Source organism: Aedes albopictus, chromosome 3 (assembly GCF_035046485.1).
Source record: "Aedes albopictus strain Foshan chromosome 3, AalbF5, whole genome shotgun sequence".
Classification (NCBI taxonomy): Eukaryota; Metazoa; Arthropoda; class Insecta; order Diptera; family Culicidae; genus Aedes; species Aedes albopictus.
The window spans coordinates 190,158,427-190,183,279 of record NC_085138.1 but is presented as its reverse complement, the minus strand read 5'-3'; the positions used below and the strand labels follow the sequence as shown (position 1 = coordinate 190,183,279).

General features: G+C 41.0%; 1 protein-coding gene and 1 long non-coding RNA gene across 3 annotated transcripts in view; one reads left to right on the top strand and one right to left on the bottom strand.

Moving 5' to 3' along the window:
- Window positions 1–24,853, bottom strand: part of LOC109409011 (neurobeachin-like protein 1) — a 255,913-nt gene that overhangs the window by 84,275 nt on the left and 146,785 nt on the right. The gene's annotated exons all lie outside the window — the stretch shown is intronic.
- On the top strand, window positions 10,425–24,751 carry LOC134290024 (uncharacterized). Its single transcript, XR_009998802.1, has 3 exons — window positions 10,425–10,817; window positions 10,885–10,953; window positions 23,285–24,751. It is a non-coding gene; the product is annotated as an uncharacterized LOC134290024 (long non-coding RNA).

The window sequence follows — 24,853 nt, the reverse complement described above, 5'->3', positions numbered from 1 at the left end:
TGCAATTTTGTTCGTAGATTGATCTGATTTTCAAGCACAAGCCCCCACAAAAGTTTGGAGGCTAAGGTTTTGGCAAACCGAAAGGTCACAACCCGCATATTGGGAGTTAGCTGGGATCCTAAGGAAGCGATTGCTCCTAAGTATTTGAAAATCCGTGTTGGTTTACTAAAAAAATTTCATGAAATACGGATTTTGCAATTTTGTTCGTAGATTGATCTGATTTTCAAGCACAAGCCCCCACAAAAGTTTGGAGGCTAAGGTTTTGGCAAACCGAAAGATCACAACCCGCATATTGGGAGTTAGCTGGGACCCTAAGGAAGCGATTGCTCCTAAGTATTTGAAAATCCGTGTTGGTTTACTAAAAAAATTTCATGAAATACGGATTTTGCAATTTTGTTCGTAGATTGATCTGATTTTCAAGCACAAGCCCCCACAAAAGTTTGGAGGCTAAGGTTTTGGCAAACCGAAAGGTCACAACCCGCATATTAGGAGTTAGCTGGGACCCTAAGGAATCGTTTGCGCCCAAGTATTTGAAAATCCGTGTTGGTTTACTAAAAAAATTTCATGAAATACGGATTTTGCAATTTTGTTCGTAGATTGATCTGATTTTCAAGCACAAGCCCCCACAAAAGTTTGGAGGCTAAGGTTTTGGCAAACCGAAAGGTCACAACCCGCATATTGGGAGTTAGCTGGGACCCTAAGGAAGCGTTTGCGCCCAAGTATTTGAAAATCCGTGTTGGTTTACTAAAAAAATTTCATGAAATACGGATTTCGCAATTTTGTTCGTAGATTGATCTGATTTTCAAGCACAAGCCCCCACAAAAGTTTGGAGGCTAAGGTTTTGGCAAACCGAAAGGTCACAACCCGCATATTGGGAGTTAGCTGGGACCCTAAGGAAGCGTTTGCACCCAAGTATTTGAAAATCCGTGTTGGTTTACTAAAAAAAATTCATGAAATACGGATTTCGCAATTTTGTTCGTAGATTGATCTGATTTTCAAGCACAAGCCCCCACAAAAGTTTGGAGGCTAAGGTTTTGGAAAACCAAAAGGTCACAACCCGCATATTGGGAGTTAGCTGGGACCCTAAGGAAGCGTTTGCGCCCAAGTATTTGAAAATCCATGTTGGTTTACTAAAAAAATTTCATGAAATACGGATTTTGCAATTTTGTTCGTAGATTGATCTGATTTTCAAGCACAAGCCCCCACAAAAGTTTGGAGGCTAAGGTTTTGGCAAACCGAAAGGTCACAACCCGCATATTGGGAGTTAGCTGGGACCCTAAGGAATCGTTTGCGCCCAAGTATTTGAAAATCCGTGTTGGTTTACTAAAAAAAAATCATGAAATACGGATTTCGCAATTTTGTTCGTAGATTGATCTGATTTTCAAGCACAAGCCCCCACAAAAGTTTGGAGGCTAACGTTTTAGCAAACCGAAAGGTCACAACCCGCATATTGGGAGTAAGCTGGGACCCTAAGGAATCGTTTGCGCCCAAGTATTTGAAAATCTGTGTTGGTTTACTAAAAAAATTTCATGAAATACGGATTTTGCAATTTTGTTCGTAGATTGATCTGATTTTCAAGCACAAGCCCCCACAAAAGTTTGGAGGCTAAGGTTTGGGCAAACCGAAAGGTCACAACCCGCATATTGGGAGTTAGCTGGGATCCTAAGGAAGCGATTGCTCCTAAGTATTTGAAAATCCGTGTTGGTTTACTAAAAAAAATTCATGAAATACGGATTTCGCAATTTTGTTCGTAGATTGATCTGATTTTCAAGCACAAGCCCCCACAAAAGTTTGGAGGCTAACGTTTTGGCAAACCGAAAGGTCACAACCCGCATATTGGGAGTTAGCTGGGACCCCAAGGAATCGTTTGCGCCCAAGTATTTGAAAATCCGTGTTGGTTTACTAAAAAAAAATCATGAAATACGGATTTTGCAATTTTGTTCGTAGATTGATCTGATTTTTAAGCACCAGCCCCCACAAAAGTTTGGAGGCTAAGGTTTTGGCAAACCAAAAGGTCACAATCCGCATATTGGGAGTTAGCTGGGACCCTAAGGAATCGTTTGCGCCCAAGTATTTGAAAATCCGTGTTGGTTTACTAAAAAAATTCATGAAATACGGATTTTGCAATTTTGTTCGTAGATTGATCTGATTTTCAAGCACCAGCCCCCACAAAAGTTTGGAGGCTAACGTTTTGGCAAACCGAAAGGTCACAACCCGCATATTGGGAGTTAGCTGGGACCCTAAGGAATCGTTTGCGCCCAAGTATTTGAAAATCCGTGTTGGTTTACTAAAAAAAAATTCATGAAATACGGATTTTGCAATTTTGTTCGTAGATTGATCTGATTTTCAAGCACCAGCCCCCACAAAAGTTTGGAGGCTAAGGTTTTGGCAAACCAAAAGGTCACAACCCGCATATTGGGAGTTAGCTGGGACCCTAACGAAGCGTTTGCGCCCAAGTATTTGAAAATCCGTGTTGGTTTACTAAAAAAATTTCATGAAATACGGATTTCGCAATTTTGTTCGTAGATTGATCTGATTTTCAAGCACAAGCCCCCACAAAAGTTTGGAGGCTAACGTTTTGGCAAACCGAAAGGTCACAACCCGCATATTGGGAGTTAGCTGGGACCCTAAGGAATCGTTTGCGTCCAAGTATTTGAAAATCTGTGTTGGTTTACTAAAAAAATTTCATGAAATACGGATTTTGCAATTTTGTTCGTAGATTGATCTGATTTTCAAGCACAAGCCCCCACAAAAGTTTGGAGGCTAAGGTTTTGGCAAACCGAAAGGTCACAACCCGCATATTGGGAGTTAGCTGGGATCCTAAGGAAGCGATTGCTCCTAAGTATTTGAAAATCCGTGTTGGTTTACTAAAAAAAATTCATGAAATACGGATTTCGCAATTTTGTTCGTAGATTGATCTGATTTTCAAGCACAAGCCCCCACAAAAGTTTGGAGGCTAAGGTTTTGGCAAACCGAAAGGTCACAACCTGCATATTGGGAGTTAGCTGGGACCCTAAGGAATCGTTTGCGCCCAAGTATTTGAAAATCCGTGTTGGTTTACTAAAAAAATTTCATGAAATACGGATTTTGCAATTTTGTTCGTAGATTGATCTGATTTTCAAGCACCAGCCCCCACAAAAGTTTGGAGGCTAAGGTTTTGGCAAACCAAAAGGTCACAACCCGCATATTGGGAGTTAGCTGGGACCCTAAGGAAGCGTTTGCGCCCAAGTATTTGAAAATCCGTGTTGGTTTACTAAAAAAATTTCATGAAATACGGATTTCGCAATTTTGTTCGTAGATTGATCTGATTTTCAAGCACAAGCCCCCACAAAAGTTTGGAGGCTAAGGTTTTGGCAAACCGAAAGGTCACAACCTGCATATTGGGAGTTAGCTGGGACCCTAAGGAATCGTTTGCGCCCAAGTATTTGAAAATCCGTGTTGGTTTACTAAAAAATTTCATGAAATACGGATTTTGCAATTTTGTTCGTAGATTGATCTGATTTTCAAGCCCAAGCCCCCACAAAAGTTTGGAGGCTAAGGTTTTGGCAAACCGAAAGGTCACCACCCGCATATTGGGAGTTAGATGGGACCCTAAGGAATCATTTGCGTCCAAGTATTTGAAAATCCGTGTTGGTTTACTAAAAAAAATTCATGATATACGGATTTCGCAATTTTGTTCGTAGATTGATCTGATTTTCAAGCACAAGCCCCCACAAAAGTTTGGAGGCTAAGGTTTTGGCAAACCGAAAGGTCACAACCCGCATATTGGGAGTTAGCTGGGACCCTAAGGAAGCGTTTGCGCCCAAGTATTTGAAAATCCGTGTTGGTTTACTAAAAAAATTTCATGAAATACGGATTTTGCAATTTTGTTCGTAGATTGATCTGATTTTCAAGCACAAGCCCCCACAAAAGTTTGGAGGCTAAGGTTTTGGCAAACCGAAAGGTCACAACCCGCATATTGGGAGTTAGCTGGGACCCTAAGGAAGCGATTGCTCCTTAGTTTTAAAAATCCGTGTTGGTTTACTGAAAAAAATTCATGAAATACGGATTTCGCAATTTTGTTCGTAGATTGATCTGATTTTCAAGCACAAGCCCCCACAAAAGTTTGGAGGCTAAGGTTTTGGCAAACCGAAAGGTCACAACCCGCATATTGGGAGTTAGCTGGGACCCTAAGGAAACGTTTGCGCCCAAGTATTTGAAAATCCGTGTTGGTTTACTAAAAAAATTTCATGAAATACGGATTTCGCAATTTTGTTCGTAGATTGATCTGATTTTCAAGCACAAGCCCCCACAAAAGTTTGGAGGCTAAGGTTTTGGCAAACCGAAAGGTCACAACCCGCATATTGGGAGTTAGCTGGGACCCTAAGGAATCGTTTGCGCCCAAGTATTTGAAAATCCGTGTTGGTTTACTAAAAAAATTTCATGAAATACGGATTTTGCAATTTTGTTCGTAGATTAATCTGATTTTCAAGCACAAGCCTCCAAAAAAGTTTGGAGGCTAAGGTTTTGGCAAACCGAAAGGTCACAACCCGCATATTGGGAGTTAGCTGGGACCCTAAGGAAGCGATTGCTCCTAAGTATTTGAAAATCCGTGTTGGTTTACTAAAAAATTTCATGAAATACGGATTTCGCAATTTTGTTCGTAGATTGATCTGATTTTCAAGCACAAGCCCCCACAAAAGTTTGGAGGCTAAGGTTTTGGCAAACCGAAAGGTCACAACCCGCATATTGGGAGTTAGCTGGGACTCTAAGGAATCGTTTGCGCCCAAGTATTTGAAAATCCGTGTTGGTTTACTAAAAAAATTTCATGAAATACGGATTTTGCAATTTTGTTCGTAGATTGATCTGATTTTCAAGCACAAGCCTCTACAAAAGTTTGGAGGCTAAGGTTTTGGCAAACCGAAAGGTCACAACCCGCATATTGGGAGTTAGCTGGGACTCTAAGGAATCGTTTGCGCCCAAGTATTTGAAAATCCGTGTTGGTTTACTAAAAAAATTTCATGAAATACGGATTTTGCAATTTTGTTCGTAGATTGATCTGATTTTCAAGCACAAGCCCCCACAAAAGTTTGGAGGCTAAGGTTTTGGCAAACCGAAAGATCACAACCCGCATATTGGGAGTTAGCTGGGACCCTAAGGAAGCGATTGCTCCTAAGTATTTGAAAATCCGTGTTGGTTTACTAAAAAAAAATCATGAAATACGGATTTTGCAATTTTGTTCGTAGATTGATCTGATTTTCAAGCACCAGCCCCCACAAAAGTTTGGAGGCTAACGTTTTGGCAAACCGAAAGGTCACAACCCGCATATTGGGAGTTAGCTGGGACCCTAAGGAATCGTTTGCGCCCAAGTATTTGGAAATCCGTGTTGGTTTACTAAAAAAAATTCATGAAATACGGATTTTGCAATTTTGTTCGTAGATTGATCTGATTTTCAAGCACAAGCCCCCACAAAAGTTTGGAGGCTAAGGTTTTGGCAAACCGAAAGGTCACAACCCGCATATTGGGAGTTAGCTGGGACCCTAAGGAATCGTTTGCGCCCAAGTATTTGAAAATCCGTGTTGGTTTACTAAAAAAAATTCATGAAATACGGATTTTGCAATTTTGTTCGTAGATTGATCTGATTTTCAAGCACCAGCCCCCACAAAAGTTTGGAGGCTAACGTTTTGGCAAACCGAAAGGTCATAACCCGCATATTGGGAGTTAGCTGGGACCCTAAGGAATCGTTTGCGCCCAAGTATTTGGAAATCCGTGTTGGTTTACTAAAAAAAATTCATGAAATACGGATTTTGCAATTTTGTTCGTAGATTGATCTGATTTTCAAGCACAAGCCCCCACAAAAGTTTGGAGGCTAAGGTTTTGGCAAACCGAAAGGTCACAACCCGCATATTGGGAGTTAGCTGGGACCCTAAGGAATCGTTTGCGCCCAAGTATTTGAAAATCCGTGTTGGTTTACTAAAAAAATTCATGAAATACGGATTTTGCAATTTTGTTCTTAGATTTATCTGATTTTCAAGCACAAGCCCCCACAAAAGTTTGGAGGCTAAGGTTTTGGCTAACTGAAAGGTCACAACTCGCATATTGGAAGTTAGCTGGGACCCTAAGGAAGCGTTTGCGCCCAAGTATTTGAAAATCCGTGTTGGTTTACTGAAAAAATTTCATGAAATACGGATTATGCAATTTTGTTCGTAGATTGTTCTGATTTTCAAGCACAAGCCCCCACAAAAGTTTGGAGGCTAAGGTTTTGGCAAACCGAAAGGTCACGACCCGCATACTGGGAGTTATCTGGGACCCTAAGGAAGCGTTTGCGCCCAAGTATTTGAAAATCCGTGTTGGTTTACTAAAAAAAAATTCATGAAATACGGATTTTGCAATTTTGTTCTTAGATTTATCTGATTTTCAAGCACAAGCCCCCACAAAAGTTTGGAGCCTAAGGTTTTGGCAAACCAAAAGGTCACAACCCGCATATTGGGAGTTATCTGGGACCCTAAGGAAGCGATTGCTCCTAAGTATTTGAAAATCCGTGTTGGTTTACTAAAAAAATTTCATGAAATACGGATTTTGCAATTTTGTTCTTAGATTGATCTGATTTTCAAGCACAAGCCCCCACAAAAGTTTGGAGCCTAAGGTTTTGGCAAACCAAAAGGTCACAACCCGCATATTGGGAGTTAGCTGGGACCCTAACGAAGCGATTGAGACTGACTTATTGAAAATCCGTGTTGGTTTACTAAAAACATTCAATCAAATACGGATTTTGCAATTTTGTTCGTAGATTGATCTGATTTTCAAGCACAAGCCCCCACAAAAGTTTGGAGGCTAAGGTTTTGGCAAACCGAAAGGTCACAACCCGCATATTGGGAGTTAGCTGGGACCCTAAGGAAGCGTTTGCGTCCAAGTATTTGAGAATCCATGTTGGTTTACTGCAAAAAAATCATTGAATACGGATTTTGCAATTTTGTTCTTAGATTTATCTGATTTTTAAGCACAAGCCCCCACAAAAGTTTGGAGGCTAAGGTTTTGGCAAACCGAAAGGTCACAACCCGCATATTGGGAGTTAGCTGGGACCCTAACGAAACGATTGAGACTGACTTATTGAAAATCCGTGTTGGTTTACAAAAAAAAATCATGAAATACGGATTTTGCAATTTTGTTCTTAGATTTATCAGATTTTTAAGCACAAACCCCCACAAAATTTTGGAGGTCAAGGTTTTGGCTGACGAAAAGATCAAAACCCGCACATTGGAAGTTAGCTGAGACCCTAAGGAAGCGATTGAATACTGCGAATTGAAAATCCGTGTTAATTTACTGAAATAATTTCATGAAATACGGATTTTGCAATTTTGTTTATAGATTTATCTGATTTTCAAGCACAAACCCCCACAAAAGTTTGGAGGTCAAGGTTTTGGCTGACTAAAAGATCAAAACCCGCATATTGGAAGTTAGCTGGGATCCTAAGGAAGCGATTCAGACCTGCGAATTGAAAATCCGTGTTGGTTTACTAAAAAAATCATGAAATACGGATTTTGCAATTTTGAATTGTGAATTGTGAGCACTGTTGTGAGTTTAATTGATTTACTCAAATTTTTGCTTATTGGGCTGAACTGCGTCAAAAGAACTACACGCTAATGTCAGTTCACCTATTTTTCCAAAAAATATGGGTAAATTTCACTCAAATTTGCGTAAACTTTACGCAAATATGGGTAAATTAAACTCATATTTTGCAAAAGTGCACATTCGCATTTATGGGTAATATTTACCTATATTTGGGTTACAATTAGGTACACATTACCCATATTTGAGTCTTGTTTACCTATATTTGAGTATCATTTACGCATATTTGCGGTTGTGCACTTTTTGGGAAAAAAAGGTAAACTGACTTTAGCGTGTACTGTGTAGTTTGGCGGTTCTGTGTAAATATTCTAAATTATTGGTAAAATCTACCCAAAAATTAGGAAGTTTGAAATTTCCGTTTACACGGAACCGCCAAACTACCCACAATTGAGTTCTTTTGACACAATTCCATAGTTCAGCCCAATAAGCCAAAATTTGTGTAAATCGACTCACGCTAGGTAGATTGCCTTTACCCCCAGCTAAAAAATATACTCAAGAGTAGGTAAATTCAACCTAAGACGGGGGGTCATTCAACCCATTTTTGAGTAAACCGACATTTACCCAAAAATGGCTAATAGGCTCCTAAAGGCCTATCTTAATTTCTGCATAATTCGATCAAGCATTGATTAAAACAACATGTTTACTCATTTTTTAAGTATTCCTATTAAGCATAAAGCCCATAAAATATAGTTTCGATAGTTTCAAAAATTTTAATAATTTTTGCAACACTCCAATTGTTTAGCACTAAATTTTGGGTAAATTTTGTTTACCGTGTATGTCAAACAGGAACATTAAATGTTAAATAAATTTTATTCACGGAGACAAATTTCGTTCGTTTGAAACAAATATATTCATGTTTATTCGGTAAACTGATAAAATATTTAAAACTAAAATATTAATTTTTAAAACAACCTCAATTACATATTGATTTCTACAATACCCATTGAAGAGCCCCCCGTTCCGCCGTCGAGAACATAAACAAAACTCTCAAGTTCCAGCTGCATCACCAAACAAGATTTCCTCTTGCAAAAAAGGCAAGTTTCACCAAAAGTTTCCACGAAATCCCATTGATTTCGGGAGCGTATGTTATCTACATGATGTTGGCATTGAAAGTGCCACGCGGGAAGTGGATTTTCCTAGAGAAGGAAATGATTTTGTAAATTCATTTGGAAAACAAATATTTCCGTAGGGCCGACCTGCCACAAAAAAAAAAACAAAAAAAATTACATTTGTTTCTAACATAACCTGTCAGAAGATACATGTTTGTTTCAAAAATGGATTGAATTTGCTTGTAATGTGACGTTCGATTTGCTTCAAACAGTTTTATTTTTGTTGCCAGAACAAATGGACAATTTATTTGAGTTTACCTGAAATATTTTTGATTTTACCATGCTTTTTTCTGCGTGTTGTTAAACATTAAATAATTTTTTTTGTCAAAAGTGAGCCAATGTGGTGTCTTTTGCAACCCGCCGTTTCACTTTCGTTACGTCAAGGTTGACCTCGATTGTCAAACAAGACCTGCTCATCATTGTTTTATTTTCAAGTTTATTGACTATTCTGTTATTGTTTAAGTCCGGAAAATTACCATTGAGACAAGAAATCTCTGTTTGTTTTTGACTACATCGATGAGCCAGAGAGGGAAAACAACCTAATTTTGGGTAGCGAGTTTATTCGATATACCCAATTTTGAGTAAAATCGACCCAAATATTAGGTAGATTGGATTTTCCGTGAACACAAAAAATCCAAACTACTTAATATGTATTTGGGTCGATTTTACTCAAAATTGAGTATATCGAATAAACTCGCTACCCAAAATTAGGTTGTTTTCCCTCTCTGGCTCACCGATGTTGTCATAAACAAACAGAGATGCATCTACCCAAAGGGAAGATTCAAAAATTACGTCCATCGTTTTTCGGGATTTCTAGACCCCCCCTCCCCCCTCTGTCACGCAATTTCCCTATACCCAATACACGTACTGTCATACTTTTCTAGACCCCCCCTTCTCCCTCAAATGTTGGACGTAATTTTTGAACATTCCCAAAGGGGGTCCTTGACCCCAATAAGCCAATTTAGGGTTAAAGTCGGTTTACGGTTAGTTTGCCGGTTCCGTGTACTTTCTGCTACACGCTAAGAAAAAGTTACTCTTAAATGAGCAAAATGCACACAAATCTGATCTAAACTAGAACAGCTTAAAAATGAGTAATTCGCATTTATAGCGCTGGGCTAAGTGCTAAATCCAATTAGGTTAAGCCGCATAATATCCTTGTCATTCTCAAGAATATTATACGGCTTACCTGATTGGATTTTAGCACTTGGGCCAGCGCTATACTTAAAAAAATCCGCACATATTTATTGACAATAATCCATCTCACTCCATTGTTACAATGGTTACAATCTATATGCGCGCACATAAACGTTCTCCACGCAAGGTTGCACATAAAATCTAATAGTCGGATGGAAAATATGTGCAGCGGCATTTATATTCTAAATGCGTAATTTGAATTTATTTGCGATGCATTTATTTTTCGAGTGCAAAGCTTGATAGCAAAGTTCTAGATTGAGTTTAAATAAGGGCGAAAGTAACATGAGAGAGTTCTCTTCATCGACTCTCTCTTCTTCAAATTAAAGTGACAAGATGCAGGTATTGTTGAACTTTTTGGTCATAAATCGCTAGGTTGCGATGCAATCTAGCGCCTAAGTGTAAAAAAGTTCGATTGAATTTGCATCTTGTCACTTTAATTTGCAGAAGAGAAAGTCGATGAAGAGAAATCTCTCATGTTACTTTCGCCCTTATTTAAACTCAATCTAGAGTTCTATGTGTGGGCACATGGAAACTAGATGCGGATTTTTCTTAGAAATGCAATTTACTGATTTTTATGTTGTCCCACTCTAGCTAAAAATGAGTGAATTCTGTTACCGTGTAGAAAATATTTATATTTTCCATGAGACAGATGCGATCAGCTGACCATGCATTTTTGACATCCAACATCCAATTTTGGATAAAAATATCCCGAAAATCAGGTAGTTTAGATTTTCCGTGTACGCTCAATTCCTCAGTTGGGTAAAATAAATGCATATTTGTGTACTTTAGTTTTTTCGTGTACTGTTTTGTGCGCGCACGACGTGACGGACGAGACGACAGGTTATGATTTTGCCTGTGTTTGGTTGGGTTGCGCGGTCAGCATGGAATTGTGGAGGCGCAGATAAGGTAAGTACCTAGTTACCGTAGTTCCGTAAAATACGCGATTTTAATTAAATTACCTTAACATTTTCAGATCCGGACATCAGGAAAATGCTGGATACGGTGCCACTTTGATGCACCGGGAAAGGCAAAAGAAAATCACGTAAGTTTTGAAATGAATGAAAACTAAAATTTATTCCGGAAGATTCGCCCTTCGCCCGGCTGTCGGAAATGATACCACTGGCTTTCGGAAGAGTCAGTCGGGGGTATCATTTTGCTACAGCCGGAGAAATCATCTTCCGACAGTCTGAGAAGTCACCTTCCGACAACCAGTGGGACCACTTTCAGGAAGCTGGAGAAATCATCTGAAATGATTCCACCAACTGTCAGAAGATTATTCCTTCGGCTGACAGAAGATGGTACCTCCGGCTGTCGGAAAAAGATTTCTTCAACTTTAGGAAGCTCAAAGTCAGCCGAAAGAATCGTCTTCCGACAGTGGGGGGATCATTTTCCGACAACCGAAGGAATCGTCTTCTGATAGCAGGAAGGATCATCAATCGGCAGCCGGAGAAATCATCTTTTGACAGCCGGAGGAATCGTCTTTCAACAGTCGGTGGAATCATTTTTAAGCAGCCGGAGGAATCATCATCCGACAAACGAAGGAATCGTCTTTGACAGCCGGAGGAATCCTGACAAGATTTCTACGGCTGCCTGAAAATGATTCCTCCGGCTGCCGATCCTTCCTGGTGTCAGAAGGCGATTCCTTCGCTTGTCGGAAGATGATTCTTTCGGCTAACTTGATAGAATGTCCCCCAGCTTTTGGTAAATGATTCCTCCGTATGTCGGGAGATGATCTTGTTGGCTTTCATATTCTGAAAGAAAAGTTGTTTTTATTTATCCAATAGTGCACCCCCTTATATTTTTCTCAAATTTCCTGCTCAAATCTGTTTTTACCGGGAGACGAAATCTCATGTTCATAGCTAGTAGCTAGTAGCTAGTTCCAAGTGGTAAAATTACGCTGGAAAAGCATTCAATTTTTATGAATTTGTAAATGTAAACTAATCTGGGGACCACTATTGTCTCCGATTTAACATGGTAAGAGAATACGATCTACCCAATAGAGGACCTCAACAATCCAATGATGGACCCCGGGGGGACCACTATAGGATAATTTGAACCAGATTTGTTTATGAGAAATGCCGTGTGCATGGAAAGACATATAACCAGTTCCGTAATCGTTGTCAAATGTAATTTAATCAGGATATACCGATGATGATAAACCTGGGCTTGCTAATGGAATACTAGCAGTAGAAAGAAAATCGGGTTATGTACTGTTCTTTTTATTTCTACTAAGAATTAGCATCCTTTGACAGATACCAATGAAAGATTGACAGACACGTATTTCGACCTCAGCTGTAGGGTCGTCTTCAGTGTCTCGTACCTACTTGACTCGAGTACGTATTATAGGTAGGTACCTAGTTGTTTCGTGTTGAGAAACTCAACCTAGAAAAACGCGAATTGAATCTCAAAACGTTATTACTTATTAGTTCCTCTTATAACATTTTAAGACTCATGCATTAGGCTTGAATGTTCTGAAGCATCGTAAGACTGGTTTCACACTTCCGTTCAAAGTTTCATTTGAATGTTAACTGAATAGGATGAAAATGTATGTAACAGTTTACACTACCCGCCCTAAATATGGAATCGCATATTGCAACACTCATACTGAATATTGCAGCACCCAAAAAAGTTTGGCATCACCCTAAAATGTGATTATTTCTGGTCTTTGAGGCACAAATCATTTATAACCCTCCTAATTCTCTTTCAAAATGCAACTCGTACCCACAACCTAATTGGTTCTAGGTTTTATAGGGTATGTGTGCCATCAGTAATCTCACGCTCCCATATTCATCCTATTCGAAAACAAGCGATTACGGCACCGATTGTTTCCGTTCTTTTTGTTTTCATGCGTGCTCACTTCTAACAAAAAATACAAAAATATTAAACAAAACAAACAACACTGCAATCCTTTGATTTTCGTAGGATGAAAATGGGAGCCACAAGCTTAATAAGGGAACCAACACCCTAGTTTACTCTATTTTTTCTCCTTATTTTGGGTGATGTCAAACTTTTTGGGTGCTGCAATACTGAGTATTGCAACGATTCCATATTATTGGCGGGTAGTGTAAGTGACTGTGTTCAAATTGATTGATTTATCTTTATTTGAGAGACTTTCAGCCCTTGGCTGGTTCGTCTCTATAACTGTGTTCAAAGAAAGCAAAACCCTCTGACGAAAATGGTTGCAGGGTATGGTTCCATTATGTCGTTTGAAGAGTTATTGCCACCTATGATTTTGAGTTCCGGCTAATGTCGATAAACTAGCTGATGGTTGACTGATGCTTCCGCTGTGATTTTTATTGGTAAAAATGGAGCATATGTATCCATTCCTCGTTCCCTTGAACACGCGGTAGACTTTTCGTTAATATGGAGCGTATGTATCCATTCCTCGATCCCTTGAACACGCGGTAATCCTTTCGTGAATATGGAGCGTATGTCTCCATTCCTCGTTCCCTTGAACACGCGGTAATCCTTTCGTGAATATGGAGTTTGTGTATCCATTCCTCGTTTCCCTTGAACACGCGGTAATCCTTTCGTGAATATGGAGCTTATGTATCCATTCCTCGTTCCCTTGAACACGCGGTAGATTTTTTCGGAAATATGCAGCATATGAATCCATTCCTCGTTCCCTTGAACACGCGGTAGACTTTTCGTGGATATGGAGCGTATGTATCCATTCCTCGTTTCCTTGAACACGTGGTAGACTTTTCGTGAATATGGAGCGTATGTAACCATTCCTCGTTCCCTTGAACACGCGGTGGACTTTTCGTGGATATGGAGCGTATGTATCCATTCCTCGTTTCCTTGAACACGCGGTAATCCTTTCGTGAATATGGAGCGTATGTCTCCATTCCTCGTTCCCTTGAACACGCGGTAATCCTTTCGTGAATATGGAGCTTATGTATCCATTCCTCGTTCCCTTGAACACGCGGTAATCATTTCGTGAATATGGATTGTATGTATCCATTCCTCGTTTCCTTGAACACGCGGTAGATTTTTTCGGAAATATGCAGCATATGAATCCATTCCTCGTTCCCTTGAACACGCGGTAGACTTTTTGTGAATATGGAACGTATGTATCCATTCCTCGTTCCCTTGAACACGCGGTAGACTTTTCGTGAATATGGAGCGTATGTATCCATTCCTCGTTTCCTTGAACACGCGGTAGACTTTTCGTGAATATGGAGCGTATGTATCCATTCCTCGTTCCCTTGAACACGCGTTAGACTTTTCGTGAATATGGAGCGTATGTATCCATTCCTCGTTCCCTTGAACACGCGGTAATCCTTTCGTGAATATGGAGCATATGTATCCATTCCTCGTTCCCTTGAACACGCGTTAGACTTTTCGTGAATATGGAGCGTATGTATCCATTCCTCGTTCCCTTGAACACGCGGTAATCCTTTCGTGAATATGGAGCATATGTATCCATTCCTCGTTTCCTTCAACACGCGGTAGACTTTTTGTGAATATGGAGCGTATGTATCCATTCCTCGTTCCCTTTAACACGCGGTAGACTTTTCGTGAATATGGAGCGTATGTATCCATTCCTCGTTCCCTTGAACACGAGGTAATCCTTTCGTGAATATGGAGCATATGTATCCATTCCTCGTTTCCTTGAACACGCGGTAGACTTTTCGTGAATATGGAGCGTATGTATCCATTCCTCGTTCCCTTTAACACGCGGTAGACTTTTCGTGAATATGGAGCGTATGTATCCATTCCTCGTTCCCTTGAACACGAGGTAATCCTTTCGTGAATATGGAGCATATGTATCCATTCCTCGTTTCCTTGAACACGCGGTAGACTTTTTGTGAATATGGAGCGTATGTATCCATTCCTCGTTCCCTTTAACACGCGGTAGACTTTTCGTGAATATGGAGCGTATGTATCCATTCCTCGTTCCCTTGAACACGAGGTAATCCTTTCGTGAATATGGAGCATATGTATCCATTCCTCGTTTCCTTGAACACGCGGTAGACTTTTCGTGAATATGGAGCGTATGTATCCATTCCTCGTTCCCTTTAACACGCGGTAGACTTTTCGTGAATATGGAGCGTATGTATCCATTCCTCGTTCCCTTGAACACGAGGTAATCCTTTCGTGAATATGGAGCATATGTATCCATTCCTCGTTTCCTTGAACACACGGTAGACTTTTCGTGAATATGGAGCGTATGTATCCATTCCTCGTTTCCTTGAACACGCGGTAGACTTTTCGTGAATATGGAGCGTATGTATCCATTCCTCGTTCCCTTGAACACGCGTTCGACTTTTCGTGAATATGGAGCGTATGTATCCATTCCTCGTTCCCTTGAACACGCGGTAGACTTTTCGTGAATATGGAGCGTATGTATGCATTCCTCGTTTCCTTGAACACGCGATAGACTTATCGTGAATATGGAGCGTATGTAACCATTCCTCGTTCCCTTGAACACGCGGTGGACTTTTCGTGAATATGGAGCGTATGTATCCATTCCTCGTTTCCTTGAACACGCGGTAGACTTTTCGTGAATATGGAGCGTATGTATCCATTCCTCGTTCCCTTGAACACGCGGTAATCCTTTCGTGAATATGGAGCATATGTATCCATTCCTCGTTTCCTTGAATACGCGGTAGACTTTTCGTGAATATGGAGCGTATGTATCCATTCCTCGTTCCCTTGAACACGCGGTGGACTTTTCGTGAATATGGAGCGTATGTATCCATTCCTCGTTCCCTTTAACACGCGGTAGACTTTTCGTGAATATGGAGCGTATGTAACCATTCCTCGTTCCCTTGAACACGCGGTGGACTTTTCGTGAATATGGAGCGTATGTATCCATTCCTCGTTTCCTTGAACACGCGGTAGACTTTTCGTGAATATGGAGCGTATGTATCCATTCCTCGTTCCCTTTAACACGCGGTAGACTTTTCGTGAATATGGAGCGTATGTATCCATTCCTCGTTCCCTTGAACACGAGGTAATCCTTTCGTGAATATGGAGCATATGTATCCATTCCTCGTTTCCTTGAACACGCGGTAGACTTTTTGTGAATATGGAGCGTATGTATCCATTCCTCGTTCCCTTTAACACGCGGTAGACTTTTCGTGAATATGGAGCGTATGTATCCATTCCTCGTTCCCTTGAACACGAGGTAATCCTTTCGTGAATATGGAGCATATGTATCCATTCCTCGTTTCCTTGAACACGCGGTAGACTTTTCGTGAATATGGAGCGTATGTATCCATTCCTCGTTCCCTTTAACACGCGGTAGACTTTTCGTGAATATGGAGCGTATGTATCCATTCCTCGTTCCCTTGAACACGAGGTAATCCTTTCGTGAATATGGAGCATATGTATCCATTCCTCGTTTCCTTGAACACACGGTAGACTTTTCGTGAATATGGAGCGTATGCATCCATTCCTCGTTCCCTTGAACACGCGGTAGACTTTTTGTGAATATGGAGCGTATGTATCCATTCCTCGTTTCCTTGAACACACGGTAGACTTTTCGTGAATATGGAGCGTATGCATCCATTCCTCGTTCCCTTGAACACGCGGTAGACTTTTTGTGAATATGGAGCGTATGTATCCATTCCTCGTTTCCTTGAACACACGGTAGACTTTTCGTGAATATGGAGCGTATGTATCCATTCCTCGTTTCCTTGAACACGCGGTAGACTTTTCGTGAATATGGAGCGTATGCATCCATTCCTCGTTCCCTTGAACACGCGGTAGACTTTTTGTGAATATGGAGCGTATGTATCCATTCCTCGTTCCCTTGAACACGCGGTGGACTTTTCGTGAATATGGAGCGTATGTATCCATTCCTCGTTTCCTTGAACACGCGGTAGACTTTTCGTGAATATGGAGCGTATGTATCCATTCCTCGTTCCCTTGAACACGCGGTAATCCTTTCGTGAATATGGAGCATATGTATCCATTCCTCGTTTCCTTGAATACGCGGTAGACTTTTCGTGAATATGGAGCGTATGTATCCATTCCTCGTTCCCTTGAACACGCGGTGGACTTTTCGTGAATATGGAGCGTATGTATGCATTCCTCGTTCCCTTGAACACGCGGTAGACTTTTCGTGAATATGGAGCGTATGTAACCATTCCTCGTTCCCTTGAACACGCGGTGGACTTTTCGTGAATATGGAGCGTATGTATCCATTCCTCGTTTCCTTGAACACGCGGTAGACTTTTCGTGAATATGGAGCGTATGTATCCATTCCTCGTTCCCTTGAACACGCGGTAGACTTTTCGTGAATATGGAGCGTATGTATCCATTCCTCGTTCCCTTGAACACGCGGTAATCCTTTCGTGAATATGGAGCATATGTATCCATTCCTCGTTTCCTTCAACACGCGGTAGACTTTTTGTGAATATGGAGCGTATGTATCCATTCCTCGTTCCCTTGAACACGCGGTAGACTTTTCGTGAATATGGAGCGTATGTATGCATTCCTCGTTCCCTTGAACACGCGGTAGACTTTTCGTGAATATGGAGCGTATGTATGCATTCCTCGTTCCCTTGAACACGCGGTAGACTTTTCGTGAATATGGAGCGTATGTAACCATTCCTCGTTCCCTTGAACACGCGGTGGACTTTTCGTGAATATGGAGCGTATGTATCCATTCCTCGTTTCCTTGAACACGCGGTAGACTTTTCGTGAATATGGAGCGTATGTATCCATTCCTCGTTTCCTTGAACACGCGGTAGACTTTTCGTGAATATGGAGCGTATGTATCCATTCCTCGTTCCCTTGAACACGCGGTAATCCTTTCGTGAATATGGAGCATATGTATCCATTCCTTGTTTCCTTCAACACGCGGTAGACTTTTTGTGAATATGGAGCGTATGTATCCATTCCTCGTTCCCTTGAACACGCGGTAGACTTTTCGTGAATATGGAGCGTATGTATCCATTCCTCGTTCCCTTGAACACGCGTTAGACTTTTCGTGAATATGGAGCGTATGTATCCATTCCTCGTTCCCTTGAACACGCGGTAATCCTTTCGTGAATATGGAGCATATGTATCCATTCCTCGTTCCCTTGAACACGCGTTAGACTTTTCGTGAATATGGAGCGTATGTATCCATTCCTCGTTCCCTTGAACACGCGGTAATCCTTTCGTGAATATGGAGCATATGTATCCATTCCTCGTTTCCTTGAACACGCGGTAGACTTTTTGTGAATATGGAGCGTATGTATCCATTCCTCGTTCCCTTGAACACGCGGTAGACTTTTCGTGAATATGGAGCGTATGTATGCATTCCTCGTTTCCTTGAACACGCGGTAGACTTATCGTGAATATGGAGCGTATGTAACCATTCCTCGTTCCCTTGAACACGCGGTGGACTTTTCGTGAATATGGAGCGTATGTATCCATTCCTCGTTTCCTTGAACACGCGGTAGACTTTTCGTGAATATGGAGCGTATGTATCCATTCCTCGTTCCCTTGAACACGCGGTAATCCTTTCGTGAATATGGAGCATATGTATCCATTCCTCGTTTCCTTGAATACGCGGTAGACTTTTCGTGAATATGGAGCGTATGTATCCATTCCTCGTTCCCTTGAACACGCGGTGGACTTTTCGTGAATATGGAGCGTATGTATCCATTCCTCGTTCCCTTGAACACGCGGTAGACTTTTCGTGAATATGGAGCGTATGTAACCATTCCTCGTTCCCTTGAACACGCGGTGGACTTTTCGTGAATATGGAGCGTATGTATCCATTCCTCGTTTCCTTGAACACGCGGTAGACTTTTTGTGAATATGGAGCGTATGTATCCATTCCTCGTTCCCTTGAACACGCGGTAGACTTTTCGTGAATATGGAGCGTATGTATGCATTCCTCGTTTCCTTGAACACGCGGTAGACTTATCGTGAATATGGAGCGTATGTAACCATTCCTCGTTCCCTTGAACACGCGGTGGACTTTTCGTGAATATGGAGCGTATGTATCCATTCCTCGTTTCCTTGAACACGCGGTAGACTTTTCGTGAATATGGAGCGTATGTATCCATTCCTCGTTCCCTTGAACACGCGGTAATCCTTTCGTGAATATGGAGCATATGTATCCATTCCTCGTTTCCTTGAATACGCGGTAGACTTTTCGTGAATATGGAGCGTATGTATCCATTCCTCGTTCCCTTGAACACGCGGTGGACTTTTCGTGAATATGGAGCGTATGTATCCATTCCTCGTTCCCTTGAACACGCGGTAGACTTTTCGTGAATATGGAGCGTATGTAACCATTCCTCGTTCCCTTGAACACGCGGTGGACTTTTCGTGAATATGGAGCGTATGTATCCATTCCTCGTTTCCTTGAACACGCGGTAGACTTTTCGTGAATATGGAGCGTATGTATCCATTCCTCGTTCCCTCGAACACGCGGTAGACTTTTCGTGAATATGGAGCGTATGTATCCATTCCTCGTTCCCTTGAACACGCGGTAATCCTTTCGTGAATATGGAGCATATGTATCCATTCCTCGTTTCCTTCAACACGCGGTAGACTTTTCGTGAATATGGAGCGTATGTATCCATTCCTCGTTCCCTTGAACACGCGGTAATCCTTTCGTGAATATGGATCGTATGTATCCATTCCTCGTTCCCTTGAACACTTGGTAGTCTTTCCGTTAATATGGAGCAGGGGTTCTCAAACTTTTTCAGCTTGCGACCCACTTTTAATTTTTAAGGATTCTGGCGACCCACACCAGCTCGCACTTTCATAAAACACGTTATTTGAGCTAATTTAGACTGATTTTTTAAATAAGCACATCTTTTTTTTTATCACTTTCGTTTTGATAAAGTGACGTTACGTAGCACTCAAACTAAAAAAGGTTTTTTCTCAAATTTTATGATCTTTTGGTTTTTTTTTGGAAAAATCTAAAAGAGGATAAGTTTTCCAAGTTTTAAGCTTGATTGAACTTTTAGTCTGAAGTATTTAAGATAAGTTTCCAAATTTCTAATATATTTAACCAAACTGGCTTCATGCAACACTATAGAACAAATTGAAGCTAATCTCACAAGTTTTAGAAATAAACATATGCACAATGCCTTTAAATATATAGTAGCAAATTAGTGCTTCTGCAGAATTTTTTAAAATCTACAGCGAGCGGGTGACTATTACGTTGAGTTTTCAGAATTATAGCACTGCTGAAAGTTCAGATGAATTCTCTTGAAATTTTAAATTATATCCTTCACATTCCTCGTTCCCTTGAACACGCGGTAGTCTTTTCGTTAATATGGAGCGTATGTATCCATTCCTCGTTCCCTTGAACACGTGGTAGACTTTTCGTGAATATGGAGCGTATGTCTCCATTCCTCGTTCCCTTGAACACGCGGTAGACTTTTCGTGAATATGGAGCGTATGTCTCCATTCCTCGTTCCCTTGAACACGCGGTAGAATTTTCGTGAATATGGAGCATATGTCTCCATTCCTCGTTTCCTTGAACACGTGGTAGACTTTTCGTGAATATGGAGCGTATGTATCCATTCCTCGATCCCTTGAACACGCGGTAGACTTTTCGTTAATATGGAGCGTATGTATCCATTCCTCGTTCCCTTGAACACGCGGTAGACTTTTCGTGAATATGGAGCGTATGTAACCATTCCTCGTTCCCTTGAGCACGCGGTAATCCTTTCGTGAATATGGAGCGTATGTATCCATTCCTCGTTCCCTTGAACACGCGGTAATCTTTTCGTGAATATGGAGCATATGTCTCCATTCCTCGTTCCCTTGAACACGCGATAATCCTTTCGTGAATATGGAGCATATGTATCCATTCCTCGTTCCCTTGAACACGCGGTAGACTTTTCGTGAATATAGAGCGTATGTAACCATTCCTCGTTCCCTTGAACACGCGGTGGACTTTTCGTGAATATGGAGCGTATGTATCCATTCCTCGTTCCCTTGAACACGCGGTACTTTTCGTGAATATGGAGCGTATGTATCCATTCCTCGTTCCCTTAAACACGCGGTAATCCTTTCGTGAATATGGAGCGTATGTATCCATTCCTCGTTCCCTTGAACACGCGGTAGACTTTTCGTGAATATGGAGCGTATGTATTCATTCCTCGTTCCCTTGAACACGCGGTAATCCTTTCGTGAATATGGAGCATATGTATCCATTCCTCGTTTCCTTGAACACGCGGTGGACTTTTCGTGAATATGGAGCGTATGTAACCATTCCTCGTTCCCTTGAACACGCGGTGGACTTTTCGTGAATATGGAGCGTTTGTCTTCATTTCTCGTTCCCTTGAACACGCGGTAGACTTTTCGTGAATATGGAGCGTATGTCTCCGTTCCTCGTTCCCTTGAACACGCGGTAATTCTTTCGTGAATATAGAGCATATGTATCCATTTCTCGTTTCCTCAAACACGCGGTAGACTTTTCGTGAATATGGAGCGTTTGTCTTCATTTCTCGTTCCCTTGAACACGCGGTAGACTTTTCGTGAATATGGATCGTATGTATCCATTCCTCGTTCCCTTGAACACGCGGTAGACTTTTCGTGAATATGGAGCGTATGTATCCATTCCTCGTTCCCTTGAACACGCGGTAGACTTTTCGTGAATATGGAGCGTATGTATCCATTCCTCGTTTCCTTGAACACGCGGTAATCCTTTCGTGAATATGGAGCATATGTATCCATTCCTCGTTTCCTTGAACACGCGGTAGACTTTTCGTGAATATGGAGCGTATGTATCCATTCCTCGTTTCCTTGAGCACGCGGTAGACTTTTCGTGAATATGGAGCGTATGTATCCATTCCACGTGCCCTTGAACACGCGATAATCCTTTCGTGAATATGGAGCGTATGTATCCATTCCTCGTTTCCTTGAACACGTGGTAGACTTTTCGTGAATATGGAGCGTATGTATCCATTCCTCGATCCCGGTAGACTTTTCGTGAATATGGAGCGTATGTCTCCGTTCCTCGTTCCCTTGAACACGCGGTAATTCTTTCGTGAATATAGAGCATATGTATCCATTTCTCGTTTCCTCAAACACGCGGTAGACTTTTCGTGAATATGGAGCGTTTGTCTTCATTTCTCGTTCCCTTGAACACGTGGTAGACTTTTCGTGAATATGGATCGTATGTATCCATTCCTCGTTCCCTTGAACACGCGGTAGACTTTTCGTGAATATGGAGCGTATGTATCCATTCCTCGTTCCCTTGAACACGCGGTAGACTTTTCGTGAATATGGAGCGTATGTAACCATTCCTCGTTCCCTTGAACACGCGGTAATCCTTTCGTGAATATGGAGCATATGTATCCATTCCTCGTTTCCTTGAACACGCGGTAGACTTTTCGTGAATATGGAGCGTATCCATTCCTCGTTTCCTTGAACACGCGGTAATTCTTTCGTGAATATAGAGCATATGTATCCATTTCTCGTTTCCTCGAACACGCGGTAGACTTTTCGTGAATATGGAGCGTTCGTTTTTATTTCTCGTTCCCTTGAACACGCGGTAATCATTTCGTGAATATGGATCGTATGTATCCATTCCTCGTTCCCTTGAACACGCGGTAGACGTTTCGTGAATATGGAGCGTATGTATCCATTCCTCATTTCATTGAACACGTGATAGACTTTTCGTGAATATGGAGCGTATGTATCCATTCGGTAGATTTTTGTTTTCGGAAATCTGCAGCATATTTATTCATTCCTCATTCCCTTCAACACGCGGTAGTCTTAGTAAATATGGAGCGTATTCATTCCTCGTTTCCTGGAACACGCGGTAGTCTTTTCGTAAATATGGAGCGTGTGAATCCATTCCTGATTTCTTTGAACACGCGTTATTTTTTTCCGTAAATATGGAGCGTGTGTATTCATTTCTCGTTCCCTTTAACACGCGGCAGACTTTTCGTAAATATGTAGAATATGAATCCATTCCTCGTTCCCTTGAACATGCGGTAATTGTATCGTAAATATGGAGCATATGTTTCCACTCGTCGTTTATAAGAATTAGCGGTAGTTTTTCCCTGAAAGCGGTGTATATGTATCTACTTCCGTTTACAAGAACACTGTGGATCATGTGTATCCACTCCTTGTATACAAGTATACGTGGTGGTTGTTCCATCAACGTGAATCGTATGTACTCCATTCAACGACCAATGGCACAGGCGAAAACTTCCTGAAAGCTGCGGCGGCAATCTAACGCGCGCTCTTGCCGCACGACCATAAAGCCACAAGTATTTCTTGGTTGTTGTTACTTTATGCTTGTTATGTATATTTTTTTTTATCTCTATTGAGGTAATTTTTAGCCCATTATCTATATTTCTACTGCATGCAGCCCGGTGGCTACCTACATACATACATACATACATATATTATTACTACTCATTATCTTCTTCTATTTTTTTTCATGTGCCACCGAGCCGAGGACCGGAAGCTACGAGAAGCAAAGAGCTGCAACATAAATACGGCGAGGACATCCGACAATTGACGAAAATGCTCTGGACTTACGCAAGTGATGAGATACACATCACGAAAAACTCACATACTACACACAACAGTAGGGGAACAAAACTCATGTTCAGCTTAGTTCTTTCATTTACATCCTAACTAAAACGAAGCTATTAAAGCCCGACTGAACGGTAGTAAAAGGGAAACCTTAAAAATTCGACTCCATATTATGGACTACAAATCTGATTGTTCTTTTGCTCACTTGCTGTGTATAATCAACTTAAGTTGCAGCTACGTCCGCTCAGTGGTAATTGATATTTGCATCTTCAAAATCGAGAGGAGAAAGATAGCAAAGATATCACGTTGTCAAGTAGAATAACTAGTCACAGAAGTTCAATGCCGCGACTGATCGTGTGACTAACATCTAGTTTGCCTCGCCCTTACAGCGTCAGCAGCGATACTAGAAGTGTCAAGCTAATTTTGTTTACCAAAACAAAAGGTACTCTACATGAAGAACACTTAAAAATAGTAAATTATTGCAATTAAAGATATTAAAATAATTAATTGAGAAAAGTGACTACAGCGTCATTGGAGTTCTAGTGTATTTCTATTCGTCGTCACGAATCACCTTATCCGCTATTTGTTTTGTTTCCTATTTTGGTACATTTTTTAGGAGTATTTTAGTCGTACACCGAAAGAAAGAAAGCAATCGATACTGTAATCGTCTGTTTTTGCAATAGGATGATGAAGGGTACTCATACCCTACAAGTGTATGAGCGGTAATGGTGGTGGCGGGCATATCCAACCGGTTCGGATTTTGACGTTTCTTGAGGGAAAGTCAAAACAGTTTCATTCTCCTCACCCCTGTAACCGCCGTTTGGTGGCGCCAACCGATTGCGATCCCCAAGAAACGTCAAAACTCGAACCGGTTATTTGTGCCCACCGCCGCCATTACTGCTCGTGGATATGTGGATAGGAGGCCCGATGCGACGGTGAAACGCCTCATCATAGTTATCAAAGTAGGAAATATCGGATGTTTGAGTAAAATAAAACCTCGATGCACTCGGTAATGTTATAAGGCAGTGGCAACTATATTGCCACCTACTGTCTGTATTTTTATCCGTGTTGTAACAATTTATTTCGAACTTTTTTTTGTTTACGCAAAATTGGGGTTACCAACAACGCCTGGTATATTTTGGTGCTAAACAAAGATTTAACAACAATTTGGGAGCCATTTGAATTCTCAAAAATGGCTAAATTTGACCGCGTGAAGAAAATAAGCTCAAACTTATTAAAAAAAACTAGATTTGGTTAATATTTTAAGAAATAATCAAATTAATGGGTTGACAAGCTGAACAACACAGTTTATATTATGGGTTAAGCCCTAATCCACTCTAAAATCTCTTTTCCTCTTCTATTTGTCGAAGTCAAAAGAAGAAAAAAAACCTGAATTAATCCACCTTTGGTGAACAGAACCCTTCTTACACTTATTAAAAATATTGTTGTATTATTCGTATGTATGATTGTGATTTTTTGTCATT